This window comes from Passer domesticus, chromosome 5, assembly GCF_036417665.1.
Source record: "Passer domesticus isolate bPasDom1 chromosome 5, bPasDom1.hap1, whole genome shotgun sequence".
Lineage (NCBI taxonomy): Eukaryota > Metazoa > Chordata > Aves > Passeriformes > Passeridae > Passer > Passer domesticus.
The window spans coordinates 14,616,072-14,633,515 of record NC_087478.1 but is presented as its reverse complement, the minus strand read 5'-3'; the positions used below and the strand labels follow the sequence as shown (position 1 = coordinate 14,633,515).

Here is a 17,444-nt window from a genome sequence, read left to right as displayed (position 1 = left end):
CTGGCATTTTGCAGGGCTCCCTGATGTGGTTTGCAGGGTGAGTGTGAGCAGGAGAGGACACAGGGCTGTGAAATCCAGGCTGGCATCTGTCTGAGTCAGCCCCCAAGGGAAAGACAAAGGTATCGCTTCCACTATTCTCCAAAAGCAGTCACTAATTCAGAGTCAAAACCACACCTTGCCTCTAAGAGAGATGGCTGTTTGGGCCTCAAAAAGCACAGGGGCCAAAGAGGGAAAGTGAGCTGAGCCCTGCTGCGTGTTGGAAAGGAAGCTTCTGTGTCTTGAAGGGACCTGTCCCTCGAACTGAAAGCTTCCTGCATCTGTCCTACACAAGGGTTTCAAGTCCTTGTCAGAGCCTGGTGGGCAGCTTTTCTCGCAGGTAATTGTACCCTCTCACCCATCAAGCCACCTCCCAAGCTCTGCAAGAGATGCAAGTGTTCTCTTGATAAGATTATTTATATTTATACTTCATTATAAACATGGCAGAAAAGTGAAAAAAAAAGCCAGCAGCTACAAAAATCCCACGACAGTAAGAGAGCAAAGCAATTAATCACATTATGTTTTTATATCTATACAGCCCTGCAATAGTATCACAAAGAAGAAAGATAAAAAAGCAGTTCATATAATTCACATATTAATAGCCCACATATTCCAGAAAGTGAAAAAAGAGAGAGGATAATATTGCCAGAGCACAGACATGAAAGTTCAACGCAGATCAAGGTGTTGGCAATCATCAAACACAAAAGAAACACCACAGAAACTTGTATTTAAAGAAGAATAAAACAACAATAAAGAATTTGAATGAAAAGCAGGTAGGCATTTCATTTCCCTGAATTAAAAGTGCATTTCAAATGTGTTCATCATCAGATAAAAAGAAGAGAAAGAGTGCAAAGAAGTGGTGTCCTTGCAAAACCCCAGCAGAGCTCAGACTGCAGTGTTGGCTCCTGGGATGGCCTCTGAAGTTAAGCACGACAGGGGGCTGAATTCTGCCTCCTTTCTCATCTTTGCCTGCACCTTTTGCTCACATTCTTTTTTTATGTGTAAGTCCCAGGAAGCATCAGTGGAGAAAACCATAAGGATGCAAACTTGCTGCTAAGTCATCAGGACAACCTCTGCTCGTCTCATCTCCGGCAGGCAGATTTTGCAGGGCTGTGTCCAAACTGCAGTCATTGCTATTCATCTCATAGCTGCGCTTCAGAACTTTCACCTGCAAATGGGATTACAAACGCAATCATTAGTACAGATTCCCCAAGAAGCTTTCACAGTATTACAATTAGATTTCCCATTCTAGCAGCATCTAAATCAATATGATATGATTAGTTACTCTCGTGGATTACATGCTGCTGTACAAAACCTTCACACGCAGAAATCTGAGTAATTTAATCAGGCAGTAATGGATTCTGGGAATGCTCCCACTGTCTAGAAACTTAAAATCATTCTTTCTCTATAATAATTTGCCATTATGCACCTGAAGCTAAACTGCCTGACATACCTGACAGTGGACAGCAGTGATTAAAACAGGTCACATCTCATCAGCCAAAGTGGTGACTCCCTCTGAATTCACTTAGAAAACAGAATTTGAGAGAGAGAAAAAAAACACCTTCAGTTGTTTTTCCTGGGTTATAACTTAGGTTTTAAGCTGTCTCTTTAAATATATCTATGTGTGTATTTGTGTGTGTGTGTGTGAGCGAGAGAGAGGGAAAGACAGTGTAAGTGATATACATTTCTCATCATTTTAGTCAAGGCAAGAGGAGTATATGAACTAATGCTCCTGGGGAAATGCTGCAGACCAAGGCAGAAATGAGCACATCATTTTATTTCTCTGAAGGTGCTCAGCATTGCTGAGCAAGATATTGGGAAGGAGGACTCTTTCTGGAAGGATCTTGAAAGAAGAGTCCTTGCTGCCATTGTCAGCAGCTCAGAGGAGGGAGCAATGCTGTGCAAAGAAACCTGAGTTGCTGATAGCTGCTGTTCAGGAAAAGATCTGCACCTCATGTTTCCCCAGCTTGGATAAACAGCTCAGCCCTGCATCTCTGAGCTGCAGCAGCTCTCCTCTGCAGCCATCCTGAGACTGCAAACAGTCCTGAGAAGAAAACCACCATGCTCGGTGCTGTAAAGGCAGCTGACAGAGGCCAGGGGAAAACTCACAAACTCATGCATGGAGAAACAGCTACAGCTTCATTTGAAAAATTGGTGCTGTATATTTCTAGGCAGAAAACACTCAGAAATGTGCTGCTGTTCAACTCTTACCCTACCAATATGCAACAGCTTATGCCTAAGAAATACAAGTCATTATGTTACTGTTGAGGACATTCTTTTTTCTTACAGCACAGTTGCACTGAAACACTCCTGACCCCTCGTGCCTGGGGACTCCTGCTTTTGAGGAGGATTTTTCCTATGGTAAAGTGATATTTCAAAAAGCCAGTTGGCAAGAAAAGAAAGAAAAATAGCTATCCATGAAACTTTCCTAAGCAATAATTGCCAGTGAACTCTGCCCTCATTATAAAACTCTACATAGCCTGACATAAAAAAGCCCCATGATGCACATACACTTTTCACCTCTGCCTTCCCCGTAATAGTCTCAGCTATGTCACTCTTCAGATATGCTGACCAGATTAACATAGTTGCAGTGTTACTCTACACCTTTTTAAGGGTAAGGTGTGGTCTGTGTGCTGAGCCAGGTGTGGTGTGTGCCAGGGCTGCTCCGTGTCCAGAGACACCACGGCACTGGCAGTGCCACACGTTGTGGCACCACCAAAACCCCGCTGGCACTGCTGGGCGTGTCAGTCCTTCTGGCAAGAAGCTGTTAGACAAATCTCTTCTTAATTCTTTCATGGAGGAAATCTGTGGAGGCCATTAACCAAAGGAATTGGTGCCAGTGGCATTTGGGCAGGGGCAGGAGGGTGCTGCCAAGCCCCTGGTCATGGCCACTTGCCCACCCATGCTCTGCAGCCCGCAGTCCACCACTGAAAGGAAGGGCTGACATTTACTTCAGGCTGGAGATTGGACCACTGCATTACCATTAATAAACAATAAAGCTATTAAGGCATATTAAAGCTTGGCAATGAACTTGTCAAAATGGATGATCTATAAATCAATATAAACAGCAGTGACAGGCAGTAATTGAATTCCAGTGGTTCCTCATAACATGCTAAATGTGAAGGGACATGACATGCTGAAAATAAAGTAAGAAAGCTGAAAAATTGATAGCATTAACGTTCTCCTGGTGAAACGTGGCATTGCTTCAGCCCTTAATGGGGATCAAACTGTGAATACGTATTGACTTCTTCTTTTAAAACAAGAAAATGGCCACATAAATGTGAGACTTCCCAATTTAGAAATGGCTGCTCAAAAAGTTCACAGCCGCTCTGGATGTCACTGCCACAGAGCAGCAGACAGAGCCCTCCTCCGATGGGTTCATTAGCAGGGCTCCTTGCTTTACTTGGGTAGGAAGAAGGACGGGTTTTGTACAATCCAGAAAGCCTCTGAAGTTGATTCATCCATTTTCATCTTCCATAAAGGACCAGCAAAAGCCCATTGGGCAGGAGAAGTTAATGCTAGCATGCTGCCAGGCTCGGGTGGCTACACATCTTTCAAATTCAAATATAACAAGCCAGGCCTCAAATATCAGCGGAGATCGAGACAATCAGAACGGAAAGAAATTGGTGAAGTCGCAGCAAGCCTTTTAATGTAGATTCAAGTGACAGCAAATAAATCATGACAGCTTCTGTAGATGGAACCGGGGCCTCATTCTTTATTTTCTCTTGATGTGCTCCACTTAGTGAAGCCTTTCTTAGACCATTTTTTCAATTGAGCCCTATGCCACTGGAGTTCAGAAAATGCTGAAAGGGAGGGTTTGGACATCTCACTGAGAATTATTTTCTCTGTGCCACCTCACTCACGGGCAGAAAGCACTTGTATTCGAAAATCATGGGAGACATTTGCATTTCAAGGGTGTCTCTGGGCATAGACAGGGAAAGCTAGAAAAGAATTACACAAATGAGTGCCCATGTGGGAGTGGTGGCCTGGTAATAAGGTCCTGAGTGGTTGAGAGCAGCAGAGATGGGACAGGGACTGGTCACCAGTGCAGAATCAGTGCAATAGCCAAAGAGCAGCAGGTGTGCCTGGCTTGGCTGCCACCACTGGACAAAAACTGCTGCATGGATAAAGTCCACATTTAACAAGAGTCAGGGCCATTCTGCACCACTGTGTCTTTAAAACAGCCCATTTTTGGAAGAGACACAGGTGTAGGGCAGGGCATTTTCTGAAAGTTACTCTGTTTTGACACAAAATTTAAAATTAAAATGGAAAAAACCTGCAAGAAAGAGATGAAAGAGGCAGCATTTTTTCCTTTTATATATCATTCACTCTTTGGGGTCAGACAAGATTCATCTAACCTATCTGATGTACATTCTGTCTTCAGATTTGCTGAGCATGTACTGATGTAACATGAAAGGTTAAAGAAACCCATGATAAAAAGTCTAAAACCTTAAGAGACAACCTGTAGAAATATAAGACATGCATCATCCATACCTTGCATGGACGCTGGTGAAGCAGGTCTCAAACAAAACAATTTTGCCTGTGGGGATGTTGAGGGTTCCAGTATCCATCATCCCTGCCAACTCTTGTACACCATTTCCCCCCATCCATCCTAAACGCCTCCATCAGGAGCTGTGTGTTACCTTCCTGTGCCTTTCAACCTGCAGGAGCTGGGAAGCATGATGTGCAATAATAATACTGGCTTTAACCAGGGCGGCTCTGACACATTGTCCACTGAAACAGATGAACTTGCCTTGGCTTTTCCCTGCATCTGCATAATCCTTAATTTTTCTTATGTGGAGATTTTTTACTATCATTTAAAAGACGAGAATTTAGTCAACTGAATGCAGTGCTGATTAGCTCAGTATTGTAATTGTGCTTCATGAACTCCTACTGCTTGTATGTTACAGCTCTCCAAATTTCCATTAAACTATTAATCTAGGTTTTATGATACTTCAGAACTCAAGTATCAAAAAACTGTGATGTGAGTGGAAGGAACCACAGTGGCAATTTACAAAAGAACCCATATGAGTTATTATGAAAGAAAAAAAAAAATTAAAAAAAAAACCAAAAAAAAAAAAAAAAACCACAAGTGAGCCTGTTTGCAAAATCCAGAGAGTCTGCTGACCTGTGAGAACAAGTAAAAACCAGATGGCATGACACATGGCAATAGCTGGCTTCTCAACACTGCCTACAGCATGTTAGCATGTTGGGTTCAGGGGCTATGTACTTGTTCTTCTGTGCAATGCAAGAAATCCAGCCCTCTCCACTCAGATTTCCTTTCTGTAGCACCTGTGGGGGAAGAGAAGCAGCCTGTTATGATTGTGTTAATACACTATTCACATTTCCATTCATTGTTTTCTCAGTCACTATGCTCAGAGAAGGGTTTTGTACCATAGTGGAAACCTTTATTCCCCAAATACTTAACACCTCAGGGATATTACAACACAAGCATCTCAGTCACTGCTGTATGTGGAGTGCAGTTCTTGTGTAGTGTAATTGTACTTGACCTGTTTTCCTTGAGCAAGGCAGGACACAAACCTGCTCTGCAAAGTCAGGGAGCAGAGAATTGCTCACCCACCTCTCACTGCTGTGCACAAGCTCCGTATCCATGTGTCCTCTGAAGCAATCCACACCTGGGATCAGGAAAGAGGCACTGTAGAAAGAAATATGGCTTAAATTAAAGTGACCAGTGTGCAAACGAAGGCTTATAAGGAAGTGTGATAAATCTGTTTGTGCTTCTTTTGTACTTGGAACAAGGCCAGGAAACAAGTTATTTTTTACGGGAATGCACCACCTCATTTTCTTATGAAATAATCATCTCCTTGCAGGGTACTAGAGAGGGATTTCCCTGGGGGAACTTGGTAGTGAGAAAGGCATTAGGAACATTTCCAAAAGCTCCAGCTCCCTAGGCAGAGCAAGAGCTTTCCTCTTTGCAGCCCCAACCTACATCCTAACCCATTATTGACCCTTGGTTGATATCTATCCCTAATCTAGCTCTTGCCTTACCCTATTACTAGAGGAAAATAAAGACGGGGGGTTATTATTATTATTTTTCTAATGTGAGTCTGGGAGAACTTCCCAACCCATGTTTAGGGTTAGGGTTGAAAGAGAAATGCCAGTACACCAATGAAAGTGAGACTGAAATGGGGTTGCAAAAGGGAAGCAGGGGCTTCAGAGACGGTAGCTGAGAGAAGTGTTTAGTATGGGTAGTGTGGGCAATGGCCAGAGGAAAACTGCCAGTGGTTCAGCTCAGCTGGTTTAAGGTTAATACTAAGTTTAGGGTTAAGAGAAGAGTAAAGTTCAGAGTGGTATTTCCAGTGGAAAATAGCAGAAAAAGACATCAAAGAATAGAGCAGCAAAATATTTCAAGTTCGTCTGTTGCAGTAATCCTCATCAGCTACTAGTGAGGTGGTGAGGAATGAGTGACACATTGCTTATATGCACCTCTGAAATCAGTGATGCCTCCTCACAGACCAAAACACCTCCTAGGGGCCAGGAGCCCTTTTTCCAGCACTGGCCAACACAAAAAGGACTGAGATTAAGAAACGAAGGTAGTTTTCTTTCACTATTTTTTAAAGACTGATTATTCACAAACTGTATTCTCTGTAATTTCTGACCAATAGCCAGGACTAGACCTGGCTCCTGAGTCAAACACACTCTTGAAAATATGATACCAAAAAAATATTTTGCTCAAAGTGCCTAAAATGGAGCCAAACAGAAGTCAAATAATGCTACCCAGACACAAACTGTGCTGAAACACAACTCTGGTTGCCCTGGGTTTGTTATTTCTCCCTTGTTTAAGAATAGCAGTGTTTGGTGTCACTGGTCTCTGGAGCCTGCCAGCCACAGCCTCCTACTGCTCACCTGCCCAGGTGCAGAGGAGTGGCACCAGGCTGCTTTCACTGTCTCCATGGCTGCTCCTGCACATCAAAGACCTACTGACAAAAGCAAGACATTTGATTCTTGCCAGCAGAAAGCACTTGCAATCTTTTGTTCACTGGACATGAGGACAAGTAGCTATTTACTGTGAACTGCAGACTTATGCAAGAATCAAATGCCATTGGTGGTAATGAATGTAAACACATGTATCTTCTTGAGATGAGACTCACAGATTCCAGGAATTGCTTCCTACTTTATTTATGTTTTGAGTGAGTAGTCTACTCTGAGCTTGAAAAATGCACAGCTTAAAAAGCATCCTTCCCTTCCTCTCCATGATTGCCAGGCAAGGGATGGGGAAAGCAGGCTGAGTCCAACTGTGGCAAAAACCTTGGGAGGATGTGCAAAGCCATTGTTGATTACGTAATCCCTCTGCAAGCCCTTTGCTATTAAAATACGATTAAAAGCGGTGGCCAGGAGGAGTTCACCTTTAGAAAATGACACTTACAAGAAATCACTTCCTAACCAGATATCTGCCTGAGTCCCTGAAATGAAGAAGGAGGCTGATGGATAAGAAGGCAATATTAAAACGTCTCCTCACATAAGAAAACAGAATGAGAGCAATCATCAGAATTTATCAGCCTGAGAGGAGCAGAGTGTTTTCTTGGCACTGAAGGAACCCAATACATAAATCAAAACCAGAGCATGGACTCACAAAAGAAAGAGACAGATGTCTCTGCCTTATAAATACCACATAAATGAACTTTCTGGAAACAGGATCCTATTTAAGTGCACACCATAGAGACATCTGAGAAAGACATAACAAAACAAAGCAGAGCATGAAGCTGGTATCAGCTGGAGCTGCAGCCATTTTTGAAGGGTAATGACCCATCTGCCAACCATGCTTAGGGGTTATGGCTTTGTTATTCAGATCTCCTTCTTTGCAAAGCCCCAATAACCTCCTCTTAACACCCGAATCAGCACCCATGAGTTTATGAATCACCCATTTTAATTCATTCTGCCAAAATATGGTCCAGACTCATCAAAATCCTGCCTCCTAGGGCAAGAGGATCTTCCTGTGAAAAGAGGAGTGAGCTGTGGTTCAGGCTGAGCTGTGTCCCAGGAAGATACTGCCATATCCATGACACATCCCAATGCACAGCAGTGATATAACACTGCCACAGCTCCAGAAAATGCTCAGAAAACAAGCAATGCCCTGAGAATGCCAGGCAGGACACCTCTCTTTTGCTAATACACCAAATATAAAAGCACAACCGTAAACTCTCTTTTGTGAAGATAAATTGAGTCTTAAATTGAATCCAACTTGAGCCCAAACATGACTTTTTCATGGCTGCCAAATGTAAAATATAAAACATAAGTTCCACTTCCTAATAGAGAGATACAGACTATGTAGGTCTTCCTTGGGTGTAGAGGGCAGAAAGGAATAATTCAAAGACCAAGGTCTTGCAACAGCAGCCTGGATGAAATACACGTGGGAAGAATGGATTAGTAGCTCTTTGTGTTAGAATACACTCTAAGAGCATGCAGGCATCACTGGAGGAGGTCAAACACAAACCTCTCCTTGGGAATGGGTGAGATGACATCACAGCCATCCAGGTTAACCCCTGGCACTGATTAGCCTGTTCCCCACTCCCTGGAAAAGCAGTCTGAAATAGCATCAGGCCTGACCTACTTCTGCCTGCTTAGCTGCAAATTTCAGTGATTGGAGCTTTTCTGTGCTGGGTTTCTTCCAGGAAAATGTCAGACTTTTCTTTCTTGCCCTTCAGAGGCATTGAGCGAGCCCAAGGTCCCAGAATGGGCTCCTTGGGCTGGAGAGGAGAGGGAGGGATGAGCTGTGGTGTGGGAGGGTGCCCAGCCTGCCGTGTGTCCAAGACATCAGATCAGTGGCACCAGTGGAAAGGACTGATGTTTTCGGCATGGCTTGCACATCTGGATGAAGGCAGACTGCTTTTCACAGGCAGGGAATAGCTTTGTAAAGAGACATGGAAACCTGAGCAACATGCTTAACAGCACATTTATTCAGTGAGAGGTATTATACAAATGTCATGTCTGTTGAACTCATTTTAGTGCTCTGAAGGCTCAGAGATGGAATGAATAGGTAAGGTCATCATCTAACTCCAGAAAAAATCTTATTGCTGCAGCTCAAAAGCACTATGTTCTTTTTACTGCTGAGCTCTGCCTTCTGAGCAAGAATATTCAGGGTAATCTTGTGGTATACAAAAAGTTTTCTCCCTCAGCTCTTCCAAGGATACATGTCACCTCTTTGTCCCAGTCATTAGGAATTACGCTGCAATTGATACAGTCATTTGGGGAGTTAGAGTAAGATAATGAATTAATTAGTTTTAGTTTTTTATTTCATTGCTGTGACATGACCATTAATCATTTCTTAACAGGATTTTTTAAATCCCCCTACAGTCATACAAATTGAACAGCAAAATTAAATGGAAAAGTAACCATTCAGAAGTAAGAAGTAAGGAAAAACCTCCAACTGCATACCTCCATGAGACAGAAGCAGCTGTACCATGTTAATATTAGGAGTGTTCCTATTGGTAAATAACACAGAAAAGAAAAAAAATCCAACCAAGTTGTCCTTAAATGAAATATACCTCAACTGGAAAATTCCTACCAGATCCATCTCCTCAGCTCTTTATTGTCCTGTTTCCAAAATGCAAGTGAGAATACAAGTGCAGGACCTTAACAATGTGTATTTTTCTGCTATGCTGCATTCATGCTTTATTATAATGCTCCATCCTTGAAAAGGAGCATGAGCTCCAGTTTAAATTTTACCTCACAGCTATACTGATGCCAGGAAAATCAAAGAAGACTGTAAATGTGTGGATTTGGGGTGTACTTTCAATATATAGATCTTAGCGTAAATATATACATATCCTAGTATTTATCCAAATTATTTTCAGTTTTGTTCCATAGTATGTTTATTAAATCAATACATAGAAACTATTGTTAGGCAGATGGAAGAGTCTGGTCTTATTGTGATGAAAGAGTTGAAAAAGGATGATTTTTCTTTGAAAATTATAGGGAATTTCTTTAATGATTTTCTAATTTCTTTATGTTGCATCAAAATTCACTGCAGCCTGTTTTTTTCCATTCAAAAATATTAAGAGATGAAAAAAATTGCTTATTCAGACCAGAGAAAGAATGTGGATTTTTGTATTGCTGGGGAGTCTTGGGAAAGCTTCTGCAGTGACCATATTTGCAAAAACAGCAAATTCATTCATATTTGACAGGCAAACTACATCTGAGTAACGAAAGTACATATTTATGCACTGTTTGCACACAAATCCTTGATTACATGCTTTAAAATCACTGGAGCACTTCAACTCCTATAGCTATGTATAAAAGGGCTGAATGATTTTATGGTCAGCAATAATAGCATTTTTACTTTTGCAAATAAAGGAAACTTGGGTCAAGCAGAAATATGATTGCCACAGGCATTAAAAAGCAACAAGCACATATGTGTATGTGTAGCACTGTGTACTCAATCAGGTCTATAACGCCTGGATGAATGTATCATCAAAGCTTCTGCTAATATTCAATTTCACATGCATCTCCTTCAGGTGAGGTCTGCTCTGCTGATTCCCAGGTGAAGGCACTGCTGGCCCCAGCACTGGGTGAGGAAGGTTGCAGGCCATTTGGGGCCATTTATGAACAAATTGCTTGACTGACACATTTGTCTGTCTCTCCTTGGCTTTTGTAGGGAACAAAGCAACCCCAAAGAGGACAAGCAGGACACCTAACCCTGGGCCTCTACCAAGGATGTGGGGAACCAGTGTGAGGCTTGAAGGACTCACATCTGGTCCTCCATTCCTGTCCTTGGCAGGACACAGAGCTGTTTGGTGTTCCCCGGGAACTGGGATGTACTGGCTTCTCAGCTCTGTAGTATTGACATGACTGAACCACGGGCCAGTAACATGTCCTAAACAGCAAACACCTGTTAGAGGGATGTAGGTTGTTCAGGCATATTAGACAGTCATTTAATGAAGCATTAGGACACACTAAAAAAATCTTCAAAATATAACCAGGAATGTCTCATGACCTGATTCTGCCTTGACAAGGGAGAAGGGCTGGGTAATGCCTAAGGTGTCAGCCTGGACTCTGCCCCTGTTTCAAAGTGTGGTATTCAGATCACAGATCATGTCAAGGGAGTGACTGACTCCGCAGCCTAGACCTCAGTAGAGCCATCCAACTCTATTCCCTCTTTCCTAATTCCCTTTGGCTGCTTGCCACTGATGTTCTCTACAGATGTGTTTGAAGGGGCAGAGGTGTATGGTGAATTGCTGCAAACTAACCTAGAAGACACAGCACTCTTGACATACTTTGAAGAGGGATTGATTTTTAGTGATTTTCACATGGGCATCAAGGCCCCCTCAGGTCTCAAGGAAGATGGAGGTTCTTCCCCCACAGCAGAACGCCCAGGACAGAAACACATGAGACATTTCTCTGTGACAGTATTAACTCTGATAATAATGTCACCAGCCCAAGAGAGAATATATTTCTCTTTCACAGACTGAAATAAAAAGTTAGCATTTTGAGAGCTTTGCATACATTACAGGAATTAGATATACTGCACCACAAACACTGCTGTGCTGCACGGGGCCTCTGCAGTGCTTGGGATCTATGTGTCCATAAATCAGACACTCTGGAAAGCAAAAGAGGGTGATCTGTCCTTCAGCATCCCACAGAGTGGGAGACACAGTTCACTCCCAAAGGCATCATGGCTCTGCAGCTCAGAGCTACCTGTGGGAGCCAGAGTTTGCACCTCCAGCACTGGGGCCTCAGAGATGTGGCCCAGGCACTCAGCAGCAGCTTCTCCAGCAGCTTTTGCTATTTTGAACAATGTCCCTTCCCAAAAAGAGTCTGCTCTCTTTTCCCTGGCATTCCAGCTGCAGCCAGTATGCTCCAGTGGAGCCAATGGAAAAATACACAGTTGTTTCCTCTGCACTGCTGTGCTTGGAGCTCGACCAGCACGAGGGAGCAGATCCACATGCTCCCTTCATGTGCCCAAGGAATGCTGGTCCAGAGACTGTAACTGAACCTTATCAAGGAGCTGAACTTTAAACTGAAATGTCTTCCCTGTCCTGCTCCAACAATCATAGAAAGGCACAGCAGAGTAGCTGGTGGCTCCCTTGGTGCTGGACTAGGTCTGTACAGTGCAAGACATCTATTTCTTTTCCTAAGAGTACAGCAGGAGGCCACCAGTTTAAGTGACTTGACTTAGTTGCTCACATGCAGAAAGAATTAATTTGCAATGGCTGTAAAGCAGCAGGACAGCCAGGTGCAATCATGAATCTCGGCAGCTCTTCATATTTATATTAGGCCCTTTGCAGCTGCTCTAGAGGCGCCTCACTAACTCTGAACTTCCCCTGAATACCAAGTGACTATGGCTGCATGCAGGGCACTGTCCCTCCTTTCAAGAACACAGACATAGCAGAAAAAGATAAAATAATCAAAGGGAGTGGTAGGAAAGTTTTTCCATTTGGAGAAAAAGGGGAATCTTCTCTCTCAAGAACAATGAGAGAGGATGGGATAGCCTAAATCAGGTCTCTTCTGCAGTCAAGTCAGGGCTGTCAGATATCCAGGAGCAGGACAGCAGAATCTGTAACCCCTGCTAGGAGCTGGGAAATGTATTTTTAAACCAGTTTTAGAAGTAGAAAGCTATTTATGTCTTTGTACATATACAGTGTATGCAAGTGAGATACACCAAGAGAAGAATGTGTACGTAGACCAGGGCATGTGCCTTTGTTATGCAAGAGAGTGGTGATGGAACACCAATGCTATAAATTTAAGGAGTTTGGATCCAGCCTCTCCCCAGAACTTTGCCCTTGTTGGACTGCTAACACAAGTAAGGCTGCCTGAATTAGTTGATTCATCTCCCATCCCCTAAATGGCTGGTCAAATTTTGCACCAGGACTTATGTGATTGGGTTATGGACCACACTTGTGCATCTTCACCTGTGCTTGTGTTCCAGTGTCATCTAGGTATGTATGGGCTACAGGTGGCTTTAATGCATTATTGAATATTTTGATTCTTGTTTCTCTTTATCATTGCACCATGGGATAGCACATGTGGGTGTGATGGAGTCATCCAGGCACTTAGGCATTTGGCCCACACATAGCTGGGTGGATAAGTTGACCTTTCCCTTGCTTGAAATCCACCTCCTGATTACAAGTGGTTTAAAAGTTTACACCATAAAGTTTTGACAGGATGTATGACTTTCATTAAAAGTTTCATAAGGAGATTTGGCAGAAAGGGGTATTTCTTAAAATGAAACATGGATGGGGCTCTGATTTAGTATGTGAAATGTGAGACATGAGCCTCTGCTTGGCAGCATCTGCAGTGAAAAGTGTAGAGCAAGGTGATCAGCATGGACCTCTTCCAGGAAGGGGGACTCAGTCTCTCAGCATACACCATCACTAATACATGTTATATCAGGATGTGCAACAGGACCCAAAAAAAGTTAAAATAATGGAGACTAGTGGCCTCTGGCTGGATGTCTGCAGACAGTGTCATCTCTGCCCATCCTCAGGCTGCAGCATGGGCCCAGGAGGCCTCATGGGTCCAGCTCCAGGCCAGACAAGGTCTGCCCTTTCCCAGAGCATTCAGAGGGTGCAGCAGCACTTTAAAACATGTCTAAGGGGGTCTGGGAAAGAAGCCACAGCCATAAGCTGTTAGCAGAGAGAAATGGATGCCTGGACACAGAACCAAGCAGCACAAGCCTGAAGTGCAACCATACGTGTGACTTTAACTAAGACTCAGAGAAGCTAAAGAAAAGTTCAGTGTCACGGAGTCAGGGTGAGCAGCAGCCAGCATGATTGAAAAGCAAGCAAGCAATAAATGGAGTAGCTGCCTGTTCTGTACCCTGGATACACCAGCCAACCTGGCTGGCCTTGGCCAGCAGCCTGAGAGGTGCCAGGTGTGAGCTGTATCACTCTCACTCCTTGGCTCTCAGTATCCTCATTTTCAGTACTTAACTGGATGCTCTATATCAACATGCTGGTGCATTTCCTTGTGCATACACTTCTCGGGTATGTGCTTTACGTCAGAAAGCTTATCCTCATTTGAAGGAATATAAAAAAGTAATGCCACAGGTTTGTCTTTCCGACGTGCATCCTCCCCTGTTGCTATAATGACATTCAAATATGACACAGAACTGAAGGAAAACTTTTAATTTGAGTAAAAGACAGAAGTTCTTTATCCTATAGGCTCAAGGGACCTATGTCCTCCTAGGCTATCCCACTCACTAGCTTTGTACTCAACCCTGCTCTTCTAACCCTCCATAATTTTATTATTTTATTATTTTATTCAGTGTTTTAGGGCAAAAATTCTGAATGTGTTTACTCAGTAAGGCTAAAATTAACCCAAACAGCCTGCAAGGATCTGGAATTTCACTATATCTATATAAAGACGAAAGAAAGTATGTTTTGATTTTGTCCTTAAATTGTTGCTGCAGCTCAAATCCCCTGCTTAACTAACTTGTGTCATCTGTACTTTTCATCTCCACCTGTGCAATCATTTGCAGAAACATTATTAGCTCTTTGATTTTTTTCCCTGGTTTGCTTCCATAGCAACATCCATCAGGGAGAGAACAGCAGGAGCATATGGGGAAGTTATAAAGCACATTTTCTACAAGAAAAGGAGGCCAAAGCATTTAACAGACAGCACTTAGGTTTCCCTTAGTAACTGAAATTCCAAAATACCTCTCGTTTCAGTATATCCTGGTATTAATTAGGCTGCTTAATGATGTACCTGTGCAGGCTGGAGGTAATACTTGGGTTGTCTTTAATTAATCAAGATACTGGAACATTTCTTTGAGATTTAAGCTTATTGCCAAAACACATCCTTGTTACATTTTTGTGTGTGTGCATTTTACAAGCAAGGCTTGGAGCTGTTAGACAGCCTTTGACATGCTAAATATTGTGGAAAACTTTTTGCATAAAGTTCCAAAGAGAAATGCCAGAGCTGAAAATTATCTGTTTGAATAGTTTGAAGTCTGTCACCAAGGAATAGCTAGAAGCTTTCAGGTCAATTTTAGAATAAGTATATTAAAAAAAAAAAAACCCAAACTCATCATATCTCCTGCATTTCTCTCCTTACCAGCAGCAACACTTATAAGCTGGTATTTTATTAATAAAAACTGTACTGGTGTTCCTCTTTGGTTTAAAATACAGACCCTGAAGCTCAATATGAAAACACTAAGAGTTGTTAAGCCTTTTTAGCAAATCAAATATTGCACTAATCTCTTTACTAGATCCATGTTTGTGCCAGTACATACTTAAAATAGAGATGATGATGTTTTGGGGGTGTTGTATACTGCATAAGCATAAAACTGACAGGGAGACTGATGAGACTGCAGTATAGGATGTTGGTGGAGATCAAATTATTTGTGTCCAGACAAACACACTGGAAGAGGTTGCACCAAGAAAAGGTGCATCCTGCTGCCAGGCTGCTATTTGTCCCCAGTGTGTCTGCTGCTTTGGAAGTGTGGCCAGTGCTGGATGCAGGAGGGGACACACCACAGTCCTCCTGAAGCCGCTGAAAACCATTGTGAAATGCAGTTTTTTATTACTTCTTTATGTCTTTGCTTATCAATTCTTTTCTTTCCTTCTTATATCCAATTGTTCCCTGTTTCACACGTGCCACTTCCACCTTCCCCCCTCTCCCCCAGCACCTCCTTTGTCTTCACATCTAGTGTTGTCTTTTCTCTGTGACTTCTTCTCTGCCTGGACCATTTGTTCACTGCCATCCTTAGAATCAGCCCTGCCCCACACAATCTGCAGACAATGCAACTGCTCTTTCTGTAGACAGTTTAACAATTCTCTCATTCACCCACCAACTGAACACTTCTGCTCTTTTCCAGCTCTGTATATCCTCACCTCCTTCAACACCTTCTTATCCCTGGCAGTCGGTTCCCATCTGAGCATAGTGTGTCTCCACCATCCCAGAGCCACCTTCTCACCTCCTGCAGCCCTTCTGCCACCCAGGCACCTCTCCCTCTGTCCCTCTGTTCAGGGCAGAACTGGAGGAGCAGGAGGCGTCTCCCACTACAGCAAAGGAGAGTAAAATCTGCTCAGACATTTCCAACTTATCTGGAAGCCTTCTGTGACGCATCACATGCTCAATGCCACTTTGCCAAATCTGGACCAGAGCCCAGTGACCTGTCCTGCTGCCTCCATCAGCTCTGTAACCAGAGAAGGCTGCTGCACGAGGACCCTTGAAATCCCACTAAAAATCAAAATTTGCCAGGAAACTCAAGCTGGCCATGGACAACTATGGAGGGATATCCGTGGCCTGAGGTCTCTGGCCAGAGTTACTTGGGTACACAGACCTCCAAACACTGGAGGTTGCTCTTTATTTGTGAAAAGTTTTGTTTTTTAAAAGAGGCAAACATGAGTTTGTCCTCCTTTTACTCTCATGTCCTGAGCTGCAAGGGTTTACTGTGTAGCAACAAACTCTGCCATTTTGTAGGTGAGTAAATATAATCCACTTCCCAATCCACAGCCAAAAGGAAAACACTAAGGAACCTAAACAGGTAACTGCACTGGCTGTAGCTCAGTCAGGTACAAAGTTTTGCATTTTTGGTATGTGCCAGTGTTTCCTTAAAAATTAAACCAATTTGCTCCCCACCCACAATTTGGAAGGAAGATCTCATTTCCTGCCATTTGATCATTTGCTTGGGTTTAAAGCAGAACCTTGGTTCTAAAGCAGAACCCTGTATGTGGAGTTTAGTCCTGCCTGATGGGAGAAAGTTTAAGGCTGCCTGAAGGATAAGCCATTCTCTAACACCTAGTTCTCTTATATTACAGCAGATCTCTCAAATCCAGTTTCTATTAAGGATGGCATAGGCAGAATCAGTCCTCCTAGAAGTTATCAAACATATAAATAAACAGGAAGGAGTATTTCTCTCTCTTTATTTAAAAAGCACCTGCTGCATCAACTAAGTTGTAGCATAGATAGAACATGAAAAATTAGAGCTGGCAGAGGATAAATTGGAGAAACAACATTTCAGTTGGTCCTCCTACAGGAGCGACTTGTCAGACTAACCATGAGGACAGACAGAGCCAGGTTCTCCACCCTCCCTGGCTTTCAGAGGCAGCTCTGCAAATCCCAGCCAGCCTTAGCAGAAACAAAGCACAATGCTGAGCAGCCAAGAACAGGGAGGCTGAGACAGCCAAGGCTGGGTAAGATGGCATTGGGCAGGAGTCTGCCCTGTGTGTCTGAAGGCACCAGGTCGAGGGGAGAAAACAAATTGACTTTGATCCAAAGAAGCCCCTGAATTTTCATTGCTCCAAGGGGGCTTTAGTCAGCATCTTCTTGCTTCTACTTCTGCCAATGAGTATTTTTTATTTCTTAATGTGAGCAATATGTCATGTATTCTAAATGCCATTTAAATATACATAATATAATTACAGATAAACTTTGAGACCAAATGAACTTTATCTCGTTTTTACTACAGAGCCATAGAAATAGAATAATGAATAGGACTTTCTTTT

The 17,444-nt window shown here is 43.0% G+C and overlaps 1 long non-coding RNA gene across 1 annotated transcript; it reads right to left on the bottom strand.

Moving 5' to 3' along the window:
* Positions 1 to 530: 530 nt before the first annotated feature.
* Positions 531 to 5,689, bottom strand: LOC135301247 (uncharacterized). The gene is made up of 4 exons (XR_010362982.1): positions 5,618 to 5,689; positions 5,165 to 5,328; positions 1,490 to 1,560; positions 531 to 1,204 (listed from the first exon to the last, which is right to left on the bottom strand). It is a non-coding gene; the product is annotated as an uncharacterized LOC135301247 (long non-coding RNA).
* Between the last annotated feature and the right edge of the window lie 11,755 nt (positions 5,690 to 17,444).